Source organism: Cherax quadricarinatus, chromosome 33 (assembly GCF_038502225.1).
Source record: "Cherax quadricarinatus isolate ZL_2023a chromosome 33, ASM3850222v1, whole genome shotgun sequence".
In the NCBI taxonomy this organism is placed as follows: Eukaryota; Metazoa; Arthropoda; class Malacostraca; order Decapoda; family Parastacidae; genus Cherax; species Cherax quadricarinatus.
This window is the reverse complement of record NC_091324.1, coordinates 14,133,794-14,154,403: the sequence shown is the minus strand read 5'-3', so window position 1 is coordinate 14,154,403 and position 20,610 is coordinate 14,133,794. Positions and strand designations below refer to the sequence as shown.

Below are 20,610 nucleotides of genomic sequence, written 5' to 3'. Positions count from 1 at the left end.
CTTATGTATGCTGGGAGGCAGTTGAACAGTCTCGGGCCCCTGACACTTATTGTATGGTCTCTTAACGCGCTAGTGACACCCCTGCTTTTCATTGGGGGGATGTTGCATCGTCTGCCAAGTCTTTTGCTCTCGTAGTGAGTGATTTTCGTGTGCAAGTTTGGTACTAGTCCCTCTAGGATTTTCCAGGTGTATATAATCATGTATCTCTCTCGCCTGCATTCCAGGGAATACAGGTTCAGGAACCTCAAGCGCTCCCAGTAATTGAGGTGTTTTATCTCTGTTATGTGCGCCGTGAAGGTTCTCTGTACATTTTCTAGGTCAGCAATTTCAACTGCCTTGAAAGGTGCTGTTGGTGTGCAGCAATATTCCAGCCTAGATAGAACAAGTGACCTGAAGAGTGTCATCATGGGCTTGGCATCCCTCGTTTTGAAGGTTCTCATTATCCATCCTGTCATTTTTCTAGCAGATGCGATCGATACAATGTTATGGTCCTTGAAGGTGAGATCCTCCGGGAAGCGATCTGGAATGGTTTTCGCATTTAACTTCCTAAAGTCAATCACCGGGCACCAAGTGCCATCCTTCTTAGGCACTAGGATCAAGGGCGCATTCCAGGGTGAATTGCTATGTGCAATAACTCCATCATTGAGCATCTGATTGATCAATTCCTCTGCGACAGCAACTTGGGAATAAGGCATTTTGTACGCAGGTATATAGATAGGTCTAATCATGGTCTTAATCCAATCCAAGTGTACCCAACCACTAGCGAACTGTGGGAAAGAGTTGCCCTTGACTTATTAACCAATTTTAAATGTTCCCTCCAAGGCAACAAACATCTGTGTGTTATGGTAGACCATTTCACCAGATATTGTGAGTTAGTTCCTATTGCAGATAAGACTGCAGAGACAGTAGCTAAAGCGTTTAAAGAACGCATTATCTGCAGGTGAATTCTGTAATGAGATTCTTGAAAATTTGTGTACTTTGTACAAGATCTCTAAATCCACCATTGTTCCTCATCATCCTGCCAGCAATGGGTTAGCCGAACGAACCAATAAGAAAGTACTTGATGTCCTGAGAGCCACTTTCAACCCCAATAGTGAAACTTGGGATGAAGTCATACCAGATGTTCAATGTGCCATAAATTCTGCTTACAATGCTTCCATAGGTGATACTCCACATTATGCATTGTATGGTGTAGACAAGCGTTTACCCTATGAGTTGTTATATTCCACTCCGAAGCCTAATTACAACCCTGATGATTTCGTAGCAACTTGTACCAGCATGGCTCAGTGTTTTTAGGAGAATCCGTGAAACACTTCATAAATCAACAGCAGAATTTACTAGCGTAACTAACAGCCGTGCTAAGCCATCAAAAGTCAAAGTAGGTTCGAGAGTAATGCTGACAAATTTCAACAAAACATCCGAAATGCCTAAGCTCGATCAAAAGTTTGTCGGACCTTATCGAGTTGTAGAACATATCTCTGGCAATAAGTATAAGGTTAGAGAAATTAGTACTGGTAAGTACAAAGAATAGCATTTAGATCATATGAAATTTGTATGCGATGTTGATGATATTGCTACCCAGACTAATGTGACAGATGCTGAAAATCCTCTTGACTCTGTACCCTCTACCTCAGATACTCAGTCTGATAATCAACCTGAATGTCGTTACTCCTTGCATACTCAACAAGTAATGAGAAACCCACAAGTCTCTTTTGTAGATACTCGGTCAGACCTCCCTCAGTCAAGGCATGTGTTAGCCATTGCAGAGGAATTCGATCCTCCCAGAGATGATAACCATTCTGCATATGTAAACCTCACCCTCACAGAATTGGGTTTAAATGTACATAATCTGTATAACTAGATGTCTGAGATGAAGTAAATTGTCAACTGTTTGTTATTAACTGATTAGCTTTTCAGAATTTTTTTTTTTTCATATTCACGTTCCCTCCGTATTCTGAGAATCTGACAGTAATGATCTGAGTGCACCAGACGCCTTTGCTGTTAATTTCACCTTGTATATATATATATATATTTATTCTTCCTCAGAATCCATGAGTGCATGAATACAGATCAATTGATCAATTCCATCCCATATTGTACAATGATTTGTTCTTATAGTTTGTAATGCATTACGTTAAAACTCATTACGTTAAAAGTGATTACGTTAACACCCATTACGTAAAACTCATTTTGTTAACATCCATTATGATACCATCCATTAGTTCTAAGTTATATATGAATTTGTTATTGTATAGAATCAGCCCAGAACCACCTGCCTGTTCAGCCTATAAGATAGTAGTGTATGTCGAGACGACATACGTAACATGACCGAGCTGTCAGCATAGTTGCTGATCCCTGTGTTGTATAGCATATCATAGTATCATCCATGTGCTTTATATAGAAGACCCCTTAGGCCTGTGACTGTATGACGTCACAGGATGCAGCTTGAGTGTGAGGCGAGCTACCTCGGCCTCAGTCGGCGTTTGACATAGGCAGGACAAGGCAGAGGCTGGGCTCCATCTCCCATTACCAGAGTCTGACAATATATCGTTACCATCCAACAAGTGTGTCTACCTTCAATCCTCGATATCTCCTCTTAAGAACCCCTACGATACCAACTCAACACCCGATTATGTACCCGTTCAACCTACTGTATATTTAAAGCTACCCAAAGTTCTTGTCTGAATGACGCTACCTTGAAGTTTGTTTCATTCATCTACAACTCTACTGCCAAACCAGTGCTTCTCCAAACTTCAATCTGCTGATGCGAGTCCTGCTTTGGATAGATATTTTCAGCACGCTATGAATATCCTCTTTATTTATTCCCGTTTTTCATTTGTACACTTCAGTCATATTTCCCCTTCAGCTTATTTATTTTCGCAAGGTTTCTAATACATACACGGAATCAACCTCGCTATTCCTCTCTGCATATTTCCGATCGCTTTTATGTCCATCCTGTTATATGGAGAACAGAAGTGAGCAGTACTAAACGAGGCCTAACCAAAGATACTTAAAGCTGAAGCATAATCTTTTATATTATTTATACTTCTTGATACAATTCCAAGAATTCTATTAGCTTTATTGCGAACACTATTGCAGTGTTGTCTTGACTTTAAATTTCTGGTAACCAGAACTCCTTGATCTTTTTCGTATTCAAAGATCTACACTGTTTAGCTTACAAGTGTCGTAGTTATTCCCTTAGGATTAGAAACTTACACTTGTCTGCATGGAACTGCATCTGCCACTTCTCCGACCACATCATCAACATATCTAGGTCAACCTGAAGCACTGTGTCCACATCAGAAATGATCTGATAGCTTATTTTAGCGTCATAAGTTAGTGGTACAATGTTAGGTTCTCACCGGCAGAGCTGGCCACGGGGAGGAGACATGTAGCCACTAGCAACGGTTCAAAACATTTAGTTCTGATTTGCACGTATTTTATTACAGCTCTATACGGATAACTCTAATTTCCTTGGATCAAACCTGATATGACCCCTAAATAATAATAATAATGGTGGCTAAAGCTCCCGCTTCACACACGGAGGGCCCGGGTTCGATTCCCGGCGGGTGGAAACATTCGACACGTTTCCTTACACCTGTTGTCCTGTTCACCTAGCAGCAAATAGGTACCTGGGTGTCAGTCGACTGGTGTGGGTCGCATCCTGGGGGACAAGATTAAGGACCCCAATGGAAATAAGTTAGACAGTCCTCGATGACGCACTGACTTTCTTGGGTTATCCTGGGTGGCTAACCCTCCGGGGTTAAAAATCCGAACGAAATCCTATCCTATCCTATAATAATAATAGTAATCCACACAGTTACAACATATCACGGTTTAAGTTTTAGTCAAGAACGGTCTGCTTACGAAAACATTCTGTCTAGAAGCTTACTACAGTAATTATCTCTTCGGGATCTATTTTAAGAAAACAATGTACAAAAAAAAAAAAAAAGGCGCAATGCTCATTCTGAACTTTTGACAGTAAAGAAACAATATCTTTCAAACTATAAATATTATTCTAAAATTACTGACTTGGATTCTGTCAAAAAAGTTCATAAAACTATGTAATACCGGTAACATGTCTATAAGAAATTTAATTTGCCCTGGATGTATTAAAAAATTTAACGTGCGGCCAGCAGCAACAGCCTGGCTGATCAGGCCCTGATCCACCGGTCCATGGGCCGCGGGGGCGTTGATCCCCGGAATACCCCCAAGGGAAACTCCAAGTAGACAAAACCCAAAGGGTCATTCACCACTGCAATACTTAAATTTAGCTAACGCTTGCATGCATGCTAACCACCAACTCTTAAACTAAAACTAGGCCTCCTTAAGCTAACGTTCTCGCCCAGTAAAATAAGTTTGAAAATAAGCTAAAATATCCTAAGTCTTCGGGATCTAAAAGTTTACTGGGGTCCCGGAAGGCACTTGGGAATTATAGAAAAACTACAAGAATTTTTTTTTTACACTGAAGTCGCGAGCAGACAGTATACAAAAATTGCAGCTCAGTCAGCAATATGCCACAAGTTGGTTGAAGTTCGTACTTCTTACAGGAATGAAGGGAAAAAAAAACCAGAGGAAGCCTTGTCACAACGATTTGTTCTAAGTCAATTTCCTCCTTAGAGCAAATACTGCAAATCCCGAAGACCTGTTTTGCTACGTGTACTGTTGTCGTCACAGTATGCCACAAATGGCAGCCATTAGCATGTGACGAGCAGCACAGAGGGAAGCAAGATCGCTTGCAGATATCCATAGGTGAGGTGGGATATGTGCCCAGTTCTCAACCTATACACAGACGTTTTATAATGACGATTCTTCAAAAGGCAATGTGTCCAGAGCGACTGAAAAAAAATACACATTCTTATTTACAATTGGCATGGGCTAAACATCCTTCAGTTATTTCTTTTCTGGGCAAGAGGATGCAGAAGGATGTATTGTCAGCAGCCTGAACCTCAGCATACTGTTGAGATTATTTTCCTGAGATAGAATAATTAATAAAAGTGACGCCAGGATGGTATGCGCCTCAGCTGTGAAAAAATTAAGATTCCACTGGTAGTTTTGTACAATAATAATCACTACTAAACGCATTCCTCCATCACCGGAGCCATTTGTAAAGCGATCACACACTGACTGCTTAGTAATGCTAGAAATATGATGAGTCAGTTAGGGGTGACCTAACTCTGGATAATCATCTCTACCCGTGGTCCCAAGACTTCAACCTATCAGCAGAAATATCGCCGGTACGAATGTAGATATTTTCAAGAAAAAACTGGACCACTATCTTTAAATTCCTGATCAGTGGGGTTGTGATAGGTATGTGGACCTGCGAGTCGCTAGTACAAACGGCCTGACTGACCAGGCGATCAACAAGACGGTCGGGCTGCGATGAAGAGAACAAGTCACAAGTACGTCACAGGTAATTGATAAATAGTAAAGAGATCTGACGTTAGAACTTTTTCCAAATCTTCAACAAATGAGTACTACGGATATCTTTTATATAGTTCAACTTTTGCATAAATGCCACTTTCATATTAAAATATAGATTAGACACCCATATGTTTTTCACAGATTAAAAAAAGGGGGAAAAAGAAATAATTTATAAAAACGCTGATAACCCACCCTCCACCTCCACTCCCTCTCCCATCTATGTTGTTACACCAGGGATGGGGAAGGAGGAGGGAAGGGGATAAGTGATGATATCCCCCTTATCGTTCTCCAGAAATCTCTCAGCTCAGGCTGATACATTTCAATTCCTTCATGAAACCCATCCCGTGAGAAGGAATATGACATCCTAAGAGATAATTATATTTTGTTCTCATAATGTCTATGTTATTAACATACGGAATTCGGTAGCCGAACACTGCTTACGTACCGAAGTTTGATCAATAGAAAAGTTATTTTTACTGGGGATCACCAGCAAACAAACTGGCCCGAAGCCGGGCCGCGATTACCGAATATAGGATCGAGTCTCCACCATTCCTTGCGCTGAATGATACATACAAGTTTAGCTCTTCACAAAATACAACATAATACAAAATACTGGGGGCTAAGGAATAGAGAATCTTACCTGTGCACTTCTAACACAAGGATACTGGGAGACGGTCACCAGGCCACAACACTATCCGTCCAATCACATTTTTGACATGGCATTGGAGGCTCCCTTGTGTTATCTCCTTAAACTAGTATTCACATCATTAGCATCACAGATGAAGTCTCTCATTAAGTTTTAAGATCAATAAAGGTACTAGATATCCTCAGGACTGCCTTTTAGGCTGTCTATAGGCAGGTTGCCTCGGAGCTGCCGTCACTAATGGTTCTCCAGACGACTGGCCAATGATCCTGTTACGAGCCAGGTCAGACACCAACAGCAGAGGGCAACTGGCCAATACGATGCTCCCACCACCACTGCAAAAGCAGAAAAAATAACATTGTAATATAATTCACAGATAACACAAACTTAGAAGAGGAAACTTTAGACGAAGGTTCAGTTAGTCCTTAACCATTATAAAAATACATTGTTGTGTCTTCATAATAATCTAAGACTTGCCGAAACGTTGTCAAAAATTTTCTCTTAAGTGTGAGTTATTTGCGAGTTATTCCATGCATTTAAACTCGCAAATTTGTCTAAGCAGCTATTATTGAATGTTGGTTCTCAGGGGGAACTCAATTAATTTGGATTTTACGATACTTACAACTTATCTATACCACGAGGTAATTATTTCTTGTGGAAATTGTTATTAGTAAAACATAATACCTTTGATATCAGCAAACATAATACCTTAATTTGGCTGTAATGCCGCGTCAGCAACAATCAACCATTAGTATCAAGTTAGTCGACGCACCTGACCATCACAGCGAACGTAAACAAACACACCAGTTTCATTTCTGCCCAGAATGGATCAATGCTAGGTTTCGTTGGGGCTTTCCAAACTGCCCAACACAAAACGATATTTCCGTGGCAGAACTCACTCAATAATGGACTTCTTAAACAATATTTTATCGCCAAAATATGCAGAGGACCAACATTCAATTACTGCCATCTAACCTATTATTAAAGCTATGCGAAGTGCTCGCTTCAAACGTAAAACTATTAAAAGGTTACGTTACATCTCATTGCTCCGCTCAACTTTTAACTCTCCCGCCACCATAACTGCCGCTTATCACTAACAGGGAGAATTATAAACCTTTCCCCGACAGCATTTCATAAAAATAACGTAGTAAAGTTAAAATAGTTTGTTATGCGAGCCTGAAGTATACATTACCCGCTGGCCAGTGCTTATTACACATTTCGGTTTGGATTATTGTAGTTTTATATGCACAATAAATTTTTATTACTGAGTATTTTACTAAAATAAAAATAACATGTTTTAAAAAGCACGGGAAATGAACAGACACAGGTTGCAGAATACTCTTTCACTGGGATAGTCTCAATAAAAGCTAGTTTTGTAGTGTCTTTTGTTCACTATTGTAGGCAACAAGCCGTTTAGATCCATGGCAAACGAGTCTAATAAAGAACAGGTGTTTGCCGGCGGCAACAGATAGTTACCTCCTCGTGTGGCAGCTGGATCCCGCACGCTCTCATCATTCCTGATGGCTTGGTCGCCTCTAAGAGAAAAAACAAATTGAAGGTACGGGGGTAATGTATTTTAATTTTCCACATACACTCAATACCGCTGTTCTTATATAGCGTGAACCGCTTTGTAAGTTTCTGTTACGTGCTATGATAAAGGGTTAAAGATCAGAGAGGAAACGAGCACACAGACTTTATTGGGTTATCCATCGTTAAATCTGCATAACGTACCATTGGTGCATGCTGTAAAACATCTATATGCCCTCAGAGCTATTTTATAAATTTATACTACTGTGTTAAATATTTGTATAGTTCCTGAATAAAGCTTGTGTGCTAGTGAGTGGAGAGCTAAAATATTCAGAGTATAAAGACCCCATTCAGCTAGTACTGTTCCTGTATCAAGGAATCACTAGACGAGACGGAAGAAAGAGCCGATACTGAAGGTGTACATAACAAAATTTAAGACGTCTGTAACTTATAAAGGTGTACACACACACACACACACACACACACACACACACACACACACACACACACACACACACACACACACACACACACACACCTAGCTAGCGCACGCACACTCAACGCATCACGGGAAAAAAAAGATAATTACTCTCAGCGTCAAAAATAACTGTGATCATCGGCTCATAGTATTAGCCCCGGCGCCCACTACACCAACACTGTATTATCCCCACATCATTCTACTTTGACTCACCAGGGTAAACAAGAGAGCAGTTAAGCAAGCAACAGAGTAAGCAAGCATGCCAATAATCAAACGAACAAGCAACTAGGCAAACAAGAAATTAGGTAAGCAAGCAATGAAGCCAACAAATCAAAGGACCAAGCAGGCAAGCAAGCAAACAAGCCATCAATTAAACAAGTATAGACAGGCAGGCAATCAAACAAATGACAGTTTCTTTTCAAGGCAGGCGAAATCGTAGATCTGGAAAATGTAGAGAACCTTCACTGCCCGTGTAAACCTAGTCCAGCATGCAAATTATTCTGAACGTCTGAGTCAAGCACGTAAATCATTCTGAACGTTTGAGCCAAGCACGTATATTATTCTGAATGTCTGAGTCAACCACGTAAATTCTGAACGTCTGGGTCAAGCATGTAAATTATTCTGAATGTCTGAGTCAACCACGTATATTATTCTGAACGTTTGAGCCAAGCACGTAAATTCTGAACGTCTGGGTCAAGCATGTAAATTATTCTGAACGTCTGGGTCAATTATGTAAATTATTCTGAACGTTTCAAGCCCCTCCAACTGTATTTCCTAGAACGTAGACTAGAAAGATGTGAAATAAGACATATGCAGTATTAGCATATTTTAACAAGGGAACGTTTCGCCACGAACAGCTCACTTCATCAAAATATCCTAATACTGTACGTCTACTCTCACATTCGTCAGTATTTTACACTAATTCTTACCCGGACGAGAAAGATGTATCATAATTTTAGCAAGGAAAATACTGGACGGACTGATCCCGAAGCTGCACACAAATCCCATCCTACGATAGCAAGGATCTCTGAAGACGGTGCAAAATACCCACAATGAAAAACTGATGTGCAATAAGAGTTAATTTAATATCTTTATACATCCCATACCCATCCTGCGGGCGGTAGTCAAAAGATTACAGAGGCACAATAGGTCCAGAGACTGGGCAGCAAAGTTCTCATAGCTGAACAAGTTACACGTTTATGACTCACGAAATCGTAATGGCACGATTGCAAACAAACCATACCACGGGTGGGGTTTGATCCCGCGGTCCAGACCGTCGCGGTTAGCCACTGGCTAACGCGACGATCTGGAGTTTGAGACTCTCTGACCGCGGGATCAAACCCCACCCGTGGTATGGTTTGTTTACATGTTCATAACTGGTCACAATCGTAATGATTTATTTATGCAGACATGTGCACTAGGTATAAAAGTATCAATACGTCTTGACACCCTCCCTTCATATATAAGGAGAATTACCAAATGGCACCTAGATGTCTTCAAGTGGGAACTTGATTAACATCAAGTCATTTCCTGATCAGCAAAGCTGTGGCGCCTATTCTGGCCTGCATGTGGCCACCATTAATAACTTGACCGATCAGGCAGGGACTCCTGGTCTGGGACCGGGCCGTGAGGGGAGGGGGTAATGACTCCGGGAATGTGTCTAGATGTAAATGCAGGTAAATAAGCAACTAGGCATGCAACAAGGTATGAAGGTAAGCAATTTGGCAGGCTAGCAAAAAAAAGAACAAGTGCTCAGGCAGGAAGACAATCAAGCAATCAGGCCATAGGGCAGGCAGAGGCAGGAGCGAGCGGGCAGGCAAGGGCGAGTGTGCAAGCAGGCAGAGACAGGTGTGCAGGCATGCAGGCAGGGGCGGGTGGACAGGCAGGTGTGAGCAGGCAGGCCGTCATGACGCAGGAATGAGCCAGCTCACAAGATAATCAATTTACCTACTCCAAACTCACCAGAACACTGGCCTAAATTTAACTCACACTACTTACGTCTCTTCCACCAGCTGATTCTCACCTCTCACAAGCAGTCGCACATGCATCCGTACACGCATACACCCATAGGTTATATCTGTAAACCGAAGAAGTTACAATAGACCAATAAAAAGTTCTTCAATGGCAGAATAATGACCATACATTTCAAGCACTTGTGGCTTTGCCAGGAGGCCGTGGCGTTTTACATAGCCAAAAGATGTGCAGTGCAGTGAAACTGACCTTGGGGTTTTTCCAGTGACTGATGCTGCAGGGTGGATGTTTAACAAGATACTACTTATCCTGAAATCACAATGTTATTCATACAGTAGCAAATGTTAGTCAAAATATGGGCTTACTAATTGTGAGATTATAAATATGTGTGTATTTCTCAGTTTCCAACAGCCTGACTGGTCAGAGACCGAGACGCGATTTGTGGGCTAAGACGAGAGCTACCAACACTTCTTGAGCTGAAAATAATATAATGCAAAATGACCTGGAACGATATGTGCCTCCTACCACACAGAAGCCTGTGCTAGGCAGAGTTGGTAGAGGTGAGAGATGATGACAAACTTACCGAACCTTTGAGTCATCTAGAATTTTTTCCAATAGCTATGATCACTTTTTTCTGAGTATTACTCACGCAGCCTGTCCGAGACCAGACTTTCCTGGGTATTGCTGGATCAACCAGGCAGTTTCTGCCCGCACCATGCGGGCAAAACACAAACCAACTTTCCATACTCTTTCTATATTCTTCCTCCCGTTCGTTTCCCTATTAACTTTTCCTACACTATTACAGAATAGGGCAGCACTACAATGTGGATGTGCTCACTTTCATTAAAAGACCGTCTATGGTTTCCTTTCTTGGGTTCCCAGCAACTTTTCCTTTATTTTTATTAATATAAATTTATTCTGGGCTTCTACTTCGACGTTGTAACACGCACCGTTACAATTATGAGTGTGGGCGAACCTACCACTGCGGCTGTGGGCGGACCTGCCACTGTGGCTGTGGGCGGAACTCATTCACGCCCGACCCACTAACCTCATCACTCTAGATGCAAAGTGCGATGGGGAGAAAGGGAAGGGGGAGGAAGGATGGAAAATGAGAAAGGGTAAGGAAATGTATTGGGATGGGAGAGATGCAAAAAAACAAATAAAGGGAGACAGAAAGGGTAGGAATATAGGGAGGGGAAGAAAATGAGGATGGGAAAGAAAGAATAAGAGGGGATGTGAAGGAAGCATGAGTAAAGAAATGGGAGAGAAATTACAGAAAGAGCGTTTAGTGCTAGCCCAGACTCAAACACTGGATCAGTCAGTTGGACCAGTGTCTCCTACTGCATGTCATGTCCCCCACAGAAGGCGTCTCAGTTGTCACTAACATATTGCATTTCTGTTGCAATATTTTTGCTGACATGGTACGAAGATAAAGACAGACTACAGATAAACCTTTCATCGGGACAAGGTTTCACTATGACTTGATAAAGGTTTACAAAAAGCCAAGTGTCTTGATAACAGCTTGTTCTGCAACTTAGTCTATAGTAAAGTCTTAGTAAAGAGTGAAGATTAGTAGTTAAGAATGAATTTTAACAGTTAATAGTGAAATTTAGTAACAGACAATTTTTCGTCGTTAAGAAATATTTGCATATAGTAAGACAGTATTTATAAATTAAGAGATAAAAGTTTACAAGAACTTTTAGGGAAAGTGTACGAGATCTTTAAATATTTTGTCAGGAATATACAATTATACATATTTTTTTTCCAAACGGGAACTAGCATTTAAGAGCATAGCTTATTATACTGTCTCTATATTCCTCAATACTTGGACAAACAAGCACATGGTGTTCAAGAAAGCAACCATAAGAGTGACCACATACTTCGTATTTAATTTAATTATCGCCAGTGTATATACCAAGCTGCCAGAAGTACTTGTAACCAAGCCAGGCTACTATCTCAGTTTACGGTGCAAGTTGCTCCGTACATCGGCTTATCTACGTTCATTATGTGATCCAGTTCAGTCCTGGCAGCTTCTGCGCTTGTTCCAGCAATATTTCTGTTATCTTCTGGTGGCAGATTGAATAGTCTCGGGCTACAGATGCTGGCAAATTGTGTCCATGGCGCACCTGCTTTTCGCTGAGTAATTTACACTTCCTCTCATATCTCTCCAAGTCGTGGCCAGGTTAAGCACTACTGAATTTGTTCAGTACCCGCATTGGTTATAGTATGTACATAGCCTTTTCCCTGGTAGGAAATCTCTGAAGAGGCATCCTCCCCTTTCTCCTCCATCACGAATGACCTCTCTCCCGGCTCAGAGTGACAGATTTCATCACAAAAATAATATACAAACCCATATGATAGGGAAATTACTAGATTTTGCTCTCACTATGAGAAGGGTAGGAGCATACTACGGGTGAATCCAATTTTAAAAAAAAATACCTGAAATTTTCCATCTGTTACAATTTTCGTCCTTCCTACATCGCCTCTTTTGCCACCACCTTCCATCACTCACAATTAATATACACAGGGCAGCACTAACCCCGAGGAGGCGACAGCGAATGGGGAAGTAAGGATAGCTCTAGTTCTTTAGATCAAAATCCCTTCAGTAGCATCAAGTCCGCTCCTTCAATATCCCTCCTCCAATAAGCACACACTAATTTAATCATAGATTATAGGACCAGAGGCTTGGACATTGACCAGGCTTGTGTGAGCGTGTTAGATAGGAATGGAGACAAGTGGTTTTTGTGATCTAACGTGCTGGTGGCGTGTGAGCAAAGTAACATTTATGAAGGGTTTCGAGGAAACTGGTTAGTGGGACTTGAGTCCTGGAAGCTGGAAAGTGGGTGCATGCACTCTGAAAGACGAGTGGGGATGCTGCAGTTCAGATGGCCATCTGAACTGTGATGTTAGCACGTTTCTGGGAAAACCGTGATTGCACGAATGATGCTAAAAGTATTTCCTCTTTTTCAGGTCATCTACCTCGGTGGGAGACGGCCGGTGTGTTAAAAAAAATGACTGGTAATGACAGGGATAAGAAGAGGGAGAGGGATAGCTAACATTAAATCTAAATAGGATAAAGGGGGAGATAGGAAAAAACAGAGGTAAATGGCCGTCAAGCACAGTCCCCGCCCCAGCATTGCCTGAGCTGTGGCTGATCACCAAGTGACAGGCAACGGGAGGAACAGCTGACAGTGGCGGCAGCAGCAGCAGCAGCAGCGACCTTTACCGGCGCCTCTCACATCACTCCCAAGGGGTTTAAATGGTATTATGGTGAAGACCACGCCCAACTCCCTTCCCTAACCACCCTTACATTGAGTAATATTATCTAGCTCACTTTCCTGGGGAAGTTGAGCTCCAACTCCTGGGGCAGCCTGTCCACTTTGTTAACTGAAATTATCAAGCTCAGTCATATTAGCGTTTTTAGTGTACTATTCAGTGTCTACTGTCATGATCAAATTAATGTACTACTTTAATACCGTGTTGCAGCACAAGTGCTTCCTGGCATCAATATGGTCGAGTGTTCAGCTTCCTGTGTCATCTCGTCCAGGATCCTCCTTTGCCATGCTGCTCTTACCTTTATGTTCTTCGGGTCCAAGTTTTTTTTTTTTTTTTTTTTTTTTTTTGCGAATGGACACAGTTTCCTAACCCCTTGCTTGACTTCACATATCTACCAACGAAAATATCTATAGTTTGCCTCCAATACCTGGGTATCCAGCGTGTTCTACTTATACAATCATACTGAAATGCATCCCCATGTACATTCAACTCGTGTGTCCATTCTACTGTACTTTCGTATGTATGTACCCCCAGGGTTTTTCCATTCTCATGTCTGTTTCTGTTACCTTGGCTATACTCCTGAGTATCTTGTACGTCGTGGCAATAACTCATAATGCTTCTCCTCTCCTCCAGCGATGCGAGGTTTACCTTTTAGTTTCATATTGTTAAGCTCCGGACCAACCACCATTGAAATTCATTACTTTTTCAGTAATCTTACATATCTGCCCAAAATGCTCTGCATAACTAGGGTTTTCCATAATGTATGAAATAAATGTCACTTAACTTTGCAATAATTATACACTACTGGCAAGTATTTATTTATTTATATATAATGGTTTTATGTTGATGTGTTACGCTGTGTGTGAGTGATTACTTGTTTACTTTTACTTGCTTGTAGTTAATGGACCAATGTTTATGGCGATTTTCCTTCACTTTAGTCATTTTCTTTTTAAGATTCCAGCAATATACACCGCCCAGGAAGGTGCTACGGCCACGTCCTCTCACTGCAATACCTTTGAAGACGTACTGATATACCTGGAAATCTGTTAAACATTTTGCCAAAATTGCTGGTATTTTTCTGTCTCACGTATGAACGAGAATATACGATGTCAGGTAAACCTTACAAACATTCGGTATACGTCCATCGTGTTTTTTTCCAAATAGTTATAATATATAAAATTATGTTAATATTTTCCATCTTTTTTTAAGATCTCTAGTGAGAGACCTGCTCGAGGAGGCAATCACCCTTCGGGACTATTAAATGTGTTTGTGTATATAAATACCTGTCATACCAATGACAGATTCAAGAGTTTTCCTACTCCCGCAACATGGCCATGAGCCAGGTTTGTCTGGTGCTTGAATGAACAACCAGGCTGTTGCGGCTGGCAGCACAATGATCCACATATTCATCACAGTCTGGTTGACCTGGGACCTAGTACATGACACACATGCATGCATGCATGCATGCATGCATGCATACATACATACAACTTTATATAACATACTGGCCGTCTCCCACCGAGGAAAGGTGACCCGGAAAAGAAACACTTTCACCATCATTCACACTATCACTGTCTGGCCAAAGACTCGCAGATAAGACAGTTTAGATATTCTAAACAGCCAATATCCCAAACTCTCCTTTAGAGTCCAGGCACTGTACTTCTCACCTCCAGGACTCAAATTCAACTAACCGGTTTCCCCTGAATCCCTTCACAAAATATTTACCCTGGTCACACTCCAACAGCTCGTCAAGTCCCAAAAACCATTCGTCTACACTCACTCCTATCTAACACACTCACATATGCCTGCTGTAGGTAGCGCTAAAATATTCTCCATTCCTAGAGAAGGGAGGGAGGGATGAGTAGGGATAGAGGAAGGGGAAATGGAAGAAGGGATAGTGAGGGGAGAGGGGGGAGGGAGGGGAAGACAGAGAGTGAGAGAGAGTGGGGGGAGAGTTAAAAAAATCATATTAAATCTAGCTCCTGTGTTCCCTCGACCACTGTACAATATATAATTATCCACTGTATATTTATGCTCCACCAACTCTAGCATGATGTGAATACACACACACACATACACCTACCTGGATGGTGTTCCGGGGTCAACTCCCCCCGCGGCCCTGCCCATGACCAGGCCTCCCGGTAGATCAGGGACTGATCAACCATGTTGTTACTGCCGGCTGCATGGAATCCACCGTGCAAACCACAGCCCGGATGGTTAGGCACTGACTTTGGGTATCTGTCCAAATCCTTTATGAACACAGCAGGGGCCTATTGGTAATCCCCCTTATTGATACTGGGAGGCTGTTGAACAGTCTTGGGCCCAAGACACTTATTGCGTTTCCTTTTAGTGTACTCGCGGCACCCCTGCTTTTCAAAGGGAATGTGTTGCACGTCTGCCGAGTCTTTTTGCTTTCGTAAGGAGTGATTTTTATGTGCACATTAACGACCAGCCCTTCGAAGATTTTACAGATGTAAATTACGATGCACCTTTCTCGCCTGCGTTCCATGAAGTACAAGTCAAGGGACTTCAAACGGTCCCAGAAACTGAGGTACTTCACTGTACTTATATGTGAAGTGAAGGTTCAATGTATATTCTCCGGATCTGCAATTTCTCCTGCCTTAAGAGGATCATCATTGGTTTGGATTTCCTTGCCTTGAAGGTACTCATTATCCATCTTATTATTTTCCTCGCAGTTGTGATAATGACACTGGTCCGATCTTTGAAAATGAGATCCTCTGACATATTCACTCGTAAGTCCTTCACATTGGTTTACCGCATGAGCACACACGATTTCCAAAGTAAGCATAAGCCTCTTCGCTTCTTTTATATATCGTGGCTCCCTACTATCGCGCTTGTGTGTGTGAGACAAGTTCATAGTCAAATTTGGACCGAGACATCCTTAGTTTCTTTCGATATGCGGGTTATTAGTAAATAAGCTTGAATCCAAATCTCTCCGAAAAGTTAGGTGGGCCCAAAAGCTGGAACTTTGGAGCTTACCTTCCACAAACTCAAATATCAGCTATGAGGATGCGAAGCAGTAAGAGTAACAAGGTCGTGCCTTAGGGCACTGAACGCTTTACTTTACCAAGACTTCGACTATTATTCTGCATTCTACGTACGAAAATACGTTAGAAAATTTAATAATCATCTTCTTACTTTCCTGTTACACCTATTCGCCTCATTTCGTGGGTTATCACTCCAGGATCGTATATTCCTTATGCCGCTGCGAAGGCTGTGTACACTACATCTGTATTTTGAGAGGGAGAGAGAGAGAGAGAGAGAGAGCTAACCAGCCATGCGAGAGATCACTACCATATATGATGACTTCCCCGGTCTCCGTAAGCATCCACACACTACCTCTAACATCCATCCTCGCACTTCTCCCCCCACTCTCATTCCCCCTTCAACCTTCGCTCTACTCTAACTCTTCAACCCTCCCCTGACGCTTTCCATTCCTCCCTCATATTTCACGTTTCTCCTCTCTCTGACCTCTCACCTCCCCTCTCCTCTTCCCCCTCACTTCTGCTTCTTCCTCCTCACACCTTCCCTTACACCGCACCATGCTTCCTTCCCCTCACCTCCCTGGTCCCTCCCCCTCAAACCTCGCGCCAACAACGTATTTGCTGTATTATGTTAATGTGTGTGCCAGCATTACCACCAACGCCATCAATTATACTGTCACTTGCCAGAGGCGCGCAGATACAACAATCTGCACAAGGAAATCACTTCCTACGAAAGCAAAAGACTCGGCAAGCAGTGCAACATCCCCCCACTTAAAAGCAGGGGAGCCACGAGTACGAGAAGAGGTAACACAATAAGTGTCAGGGGCCCAAAATTGTTCAGCATACATAAGGGGGATTTGCCAATAGACCCCTGCTGTCATCAAGAGGAAGCTGGACAGGCACCTAAAGTCAGTTCCTAACTAGTCGGGCTGTGGTTTATAAGTCGATTTTCGTGCGGCCGATAGTAACAGCCTGGTTGATCAGGTCCTGATTCACCGCGAGGCCGGATCGTAGACCTGGCCGTGGGGGCACTGACCCCCGAAACACCCTCCAGGTATACTCCAGGTAACGTTCTTCCCCACATGTTCACGCGAAATGCACTGCGTGAAGGCAGGAGCTAAGAGCCGACCCCAGCAAGCACAGTGAGAGTACATACATGTGTGCATATGTGTATGTACATTATTATATATATACTGACGATTGTTTACCTAATTGTACCGGGTGTTCAACACAGTATTTTAATTTCATTTTTTTACAGCAATTGCAACATGAGAAAAATTAAATTCTCTGCATATAACCGAATTAATAGTTTTCACATAACTTCACGGTTATCTAATCTATGGAGCTTCAATATGTGCACCTCTAGTAGCCCCCTAATACACTTAATCGATACTTAAGTTCACTCCACCTATTGGCCAACATATCCGATGTGACTTTCCGATACTATCATATATTGTGGCAGGGAGTGTTTTGCTATCAGATACTGATATCTGGAAGACAATCCTTCACGAACCCACACAAAGATGTCTACAGGCGTGATATTTAGACAGTATGGAGGCCCTTCGATGGGGCCATCACACCAAACCCATCTGCCCGGAAACTTTGTTACGATAATTACATGAATGCATGCAGAAAAATGCATTTTCGTATAATTTACATACAAGTGAACAGTATTTAGATAAGGCTAAAGAGGTTTTAGTGGCATTTATGGATTTGGAAAAGGCGTATGACAGGGTGGATAGGGGGGCAATGTGGCAGATGTTGCAGGTGTATGGTGTAGGAGGTAGGTTACTGAAAGCAGTGAAGAGTTTTTACGAGGATAGTGAGGCTCAAGTTCGAGTATGTAGGAAAGAGGGAGATTATTTCCCAGTAAAAGTAGGCCTTAGACAAGGATGTGTGATGTCACCATGGTTGTTTAATATATTTATAGATGGGGTTGTAAGAGAAGTAAATGCGAGGGTCTTGGCAAGAGGCGTGGAGTTAAAAGATAAAGAATCACACATAAAGTGGGAGTTGTCACAGTTGCTCTTTGCTGATGACACTGTGCTCTTGCGAGATTCTGAAGAGAAGTTGCAGAGGTTGGTGGATGAATTTGGTAGGGTATGCAAAAGAAAATTAAAAGTGAATACAGGAAAGATTAAGGTTATGAGGATAACAAAAAGATTAGGTGATGAAAGATTGGATATCAGATTGGAGGGAGAGAGTATGGAGGAGGTGAATGTATTCAGATATTTGGGAGTGGACGTGTCAGCGGATGGGTCTATGAAAGATGAGGTGAATCATAGAACTGATGAGGGGAAAAGGGTGAGCGGTGCAGTTAGGAGTCTGTGGAGACAGAGAACTTTGTCCTTGGAGGCAAAGAGGGGAATGTATGAGAGTATAGTTTTACCAACGCTCTTATATGGGTGTGAAGCATGGGTGATGAATGTTGCAGCGAGGAGAAGGCTGGAGGCAGTGGAGATGTCATGTCTGAGGGCAATGTGTGGTGTGAATATAATGCAGAGAATTCGTAGTTTGGAAGTTAGGATGAGGTGCGGGATTACCAAAACTGTTGTCCAGAGGGCTGAGGAAGGGTTGTTGAGGTGGTTCGGACATGTAGAGAGAATGGAGCGAAACAGAATGACTTCAAAAGTGTATCAGTCTGTAGTGGAAGGAAGGCGGGGTAGGGGTTGGCCTAGGAACGGTTGGAGGGAGGGGGTAAAGGAGGTTTTGTGTGCGAGGGGCTTGGACTTCCAGCAGGCATGCGTGAGCGTGTTTGATAGGAGTGAATGGAGACAAATGGTTTTTAATACTTGACGTGCTGTTGGAGTGTGAGCAAAGTAACATTTATGAAGGGGTTCAGGGAAACCGGCAGGCCGGACTTGAGTCCTAGAGATAGGAAGTACAGTGCCTGCACTCTGAAGGAGGGGTGTTAATGTTGCAGTTTAAAAACTGTAGTGTAAAGCACCCTTCTGGCAAGACAGTGATGGAGTGAATGATGGTGAAAGTTTTTCTTTTTCGGGCCACCCTGCCTTGGTGGGAATCGGCCAGTGTGTTAATAATAAAAAAAATTAAATCGAAAAAAAGACCTTGTGGCCACTCTCTTGTTTCGTAGTTTTGTCTACCCTGGCAGCCCAGCCTAAGGCCAGACTTTCCTGTTTCCTTCCTGTTCCACCATGTTCTCCAAATCTGACCCAAGATAAATACATGATTCATAAAGCTATAACCGTAGTCTAGTTTACTGTCCTGCATAATGCAAAGGACGCTGGGAAGGCGAATGTATCACAGTGTCTTATGTAACCACGATTTTATAGTCAAGATGATATTAATCTTGGATATCAGATATAAATGGAATCATAGTGCCAGCATCTCAATCAGCATGGTTCAATATCATTTAGGATCACCTAAATTCCAGGTTCATCATCTTTCCATCATATATACTGTACTGAAAAGATGTTGAATACAAATGAAAAACAGCTATCATAACCGCACTTTCACTTCTCCTCAGTCTGGTCCGCTGGACGTGAGCTTAGCACCTAGGTACATGTTAAAACAAAGGGCCTCAAATATGCAACACACGGGCGTAAACTCAATATGGTAAATATTTCCTGTGTTTAGTGGGGAAACTCTGTTTGGGATGCACAGCTGGCTCTTCACTTTGTCCTACACTTACGGTATGGAATACACGTATCCCCATCTTACACTGTATCTATGTAATATCCTTACATCGTATTCTCCGTGTATGAAATACAAGAATATTGTATTTTGAATGTATGGAATACCAGTATATTGTATCCAATATGAATAGAATACCAGTAATCAATATTGTATCCTACATGAATAGCATACAAATATGTCGTATTCTTCATGTATGGAATAATAGTATGCTGTATCCTACATGGTATGGTATACCAAGGACTCCAGTGGAAATAAGTCACTCTGACTTTTTTGGGTTATCCTAGGTAATTTACACTATATGATAATTGTACCTATGTGTACCTGTACCTAAACAAACTTATCCTACGTTGTCGCACTCCTCCAAATTACAGCTACCATCTACCGATGACACCAGCCAGGGTGAACCTGAGCGTGGGAAACAGGGAGAGCACAGACGTGGGAAGGCCGGCCACGGGGATGCTCGTGGGGTGCAGCAGCAGCAGCCTTGCACAATTGTTAGAGAAGCAGCGTGGGAACCTTCCTCTCTCCCTCTGCACCCCCTCCACCCAAACCAACGGTGTCGCCACCTTAACTATTTTCCCCCTCCTCACACACCGCCTACCCCCACAAGCAACCCATTTTTGCACCAA

General features: G+C 42.3%; 1 protein-coding gene across 5 annotated transcripts in view; it reads right to left on the bottom strand.

The window, feature by feature from the left end:
* Window positions 1–20,610, bottom strand: part of mib2 (mind bomb 2) — a 239,197-nt gene that overhangs the window by 176,645 nt on the left and 41,942 nt on the right. For 2 of the 5 annotated variants that reach the window (XM_070090836.1, XM_070090839.1), the window contains exon 2: window positions 6,065–6,402. The exons of 2 other annotated variants lie outside the window; for them this stretch is intronic. The gene's annotated coding sequence lies outside the window, so the exon portion shown is untranslated. Of the gene's footprint in view, window positions 1–6,064; window positions 6,403–7,543; window positions 7,603–20,610 lie in introns of all 5 variants that reach the window. One more of the 5 variants, XM_070090837.1, reaches the window with a different exon arrangement.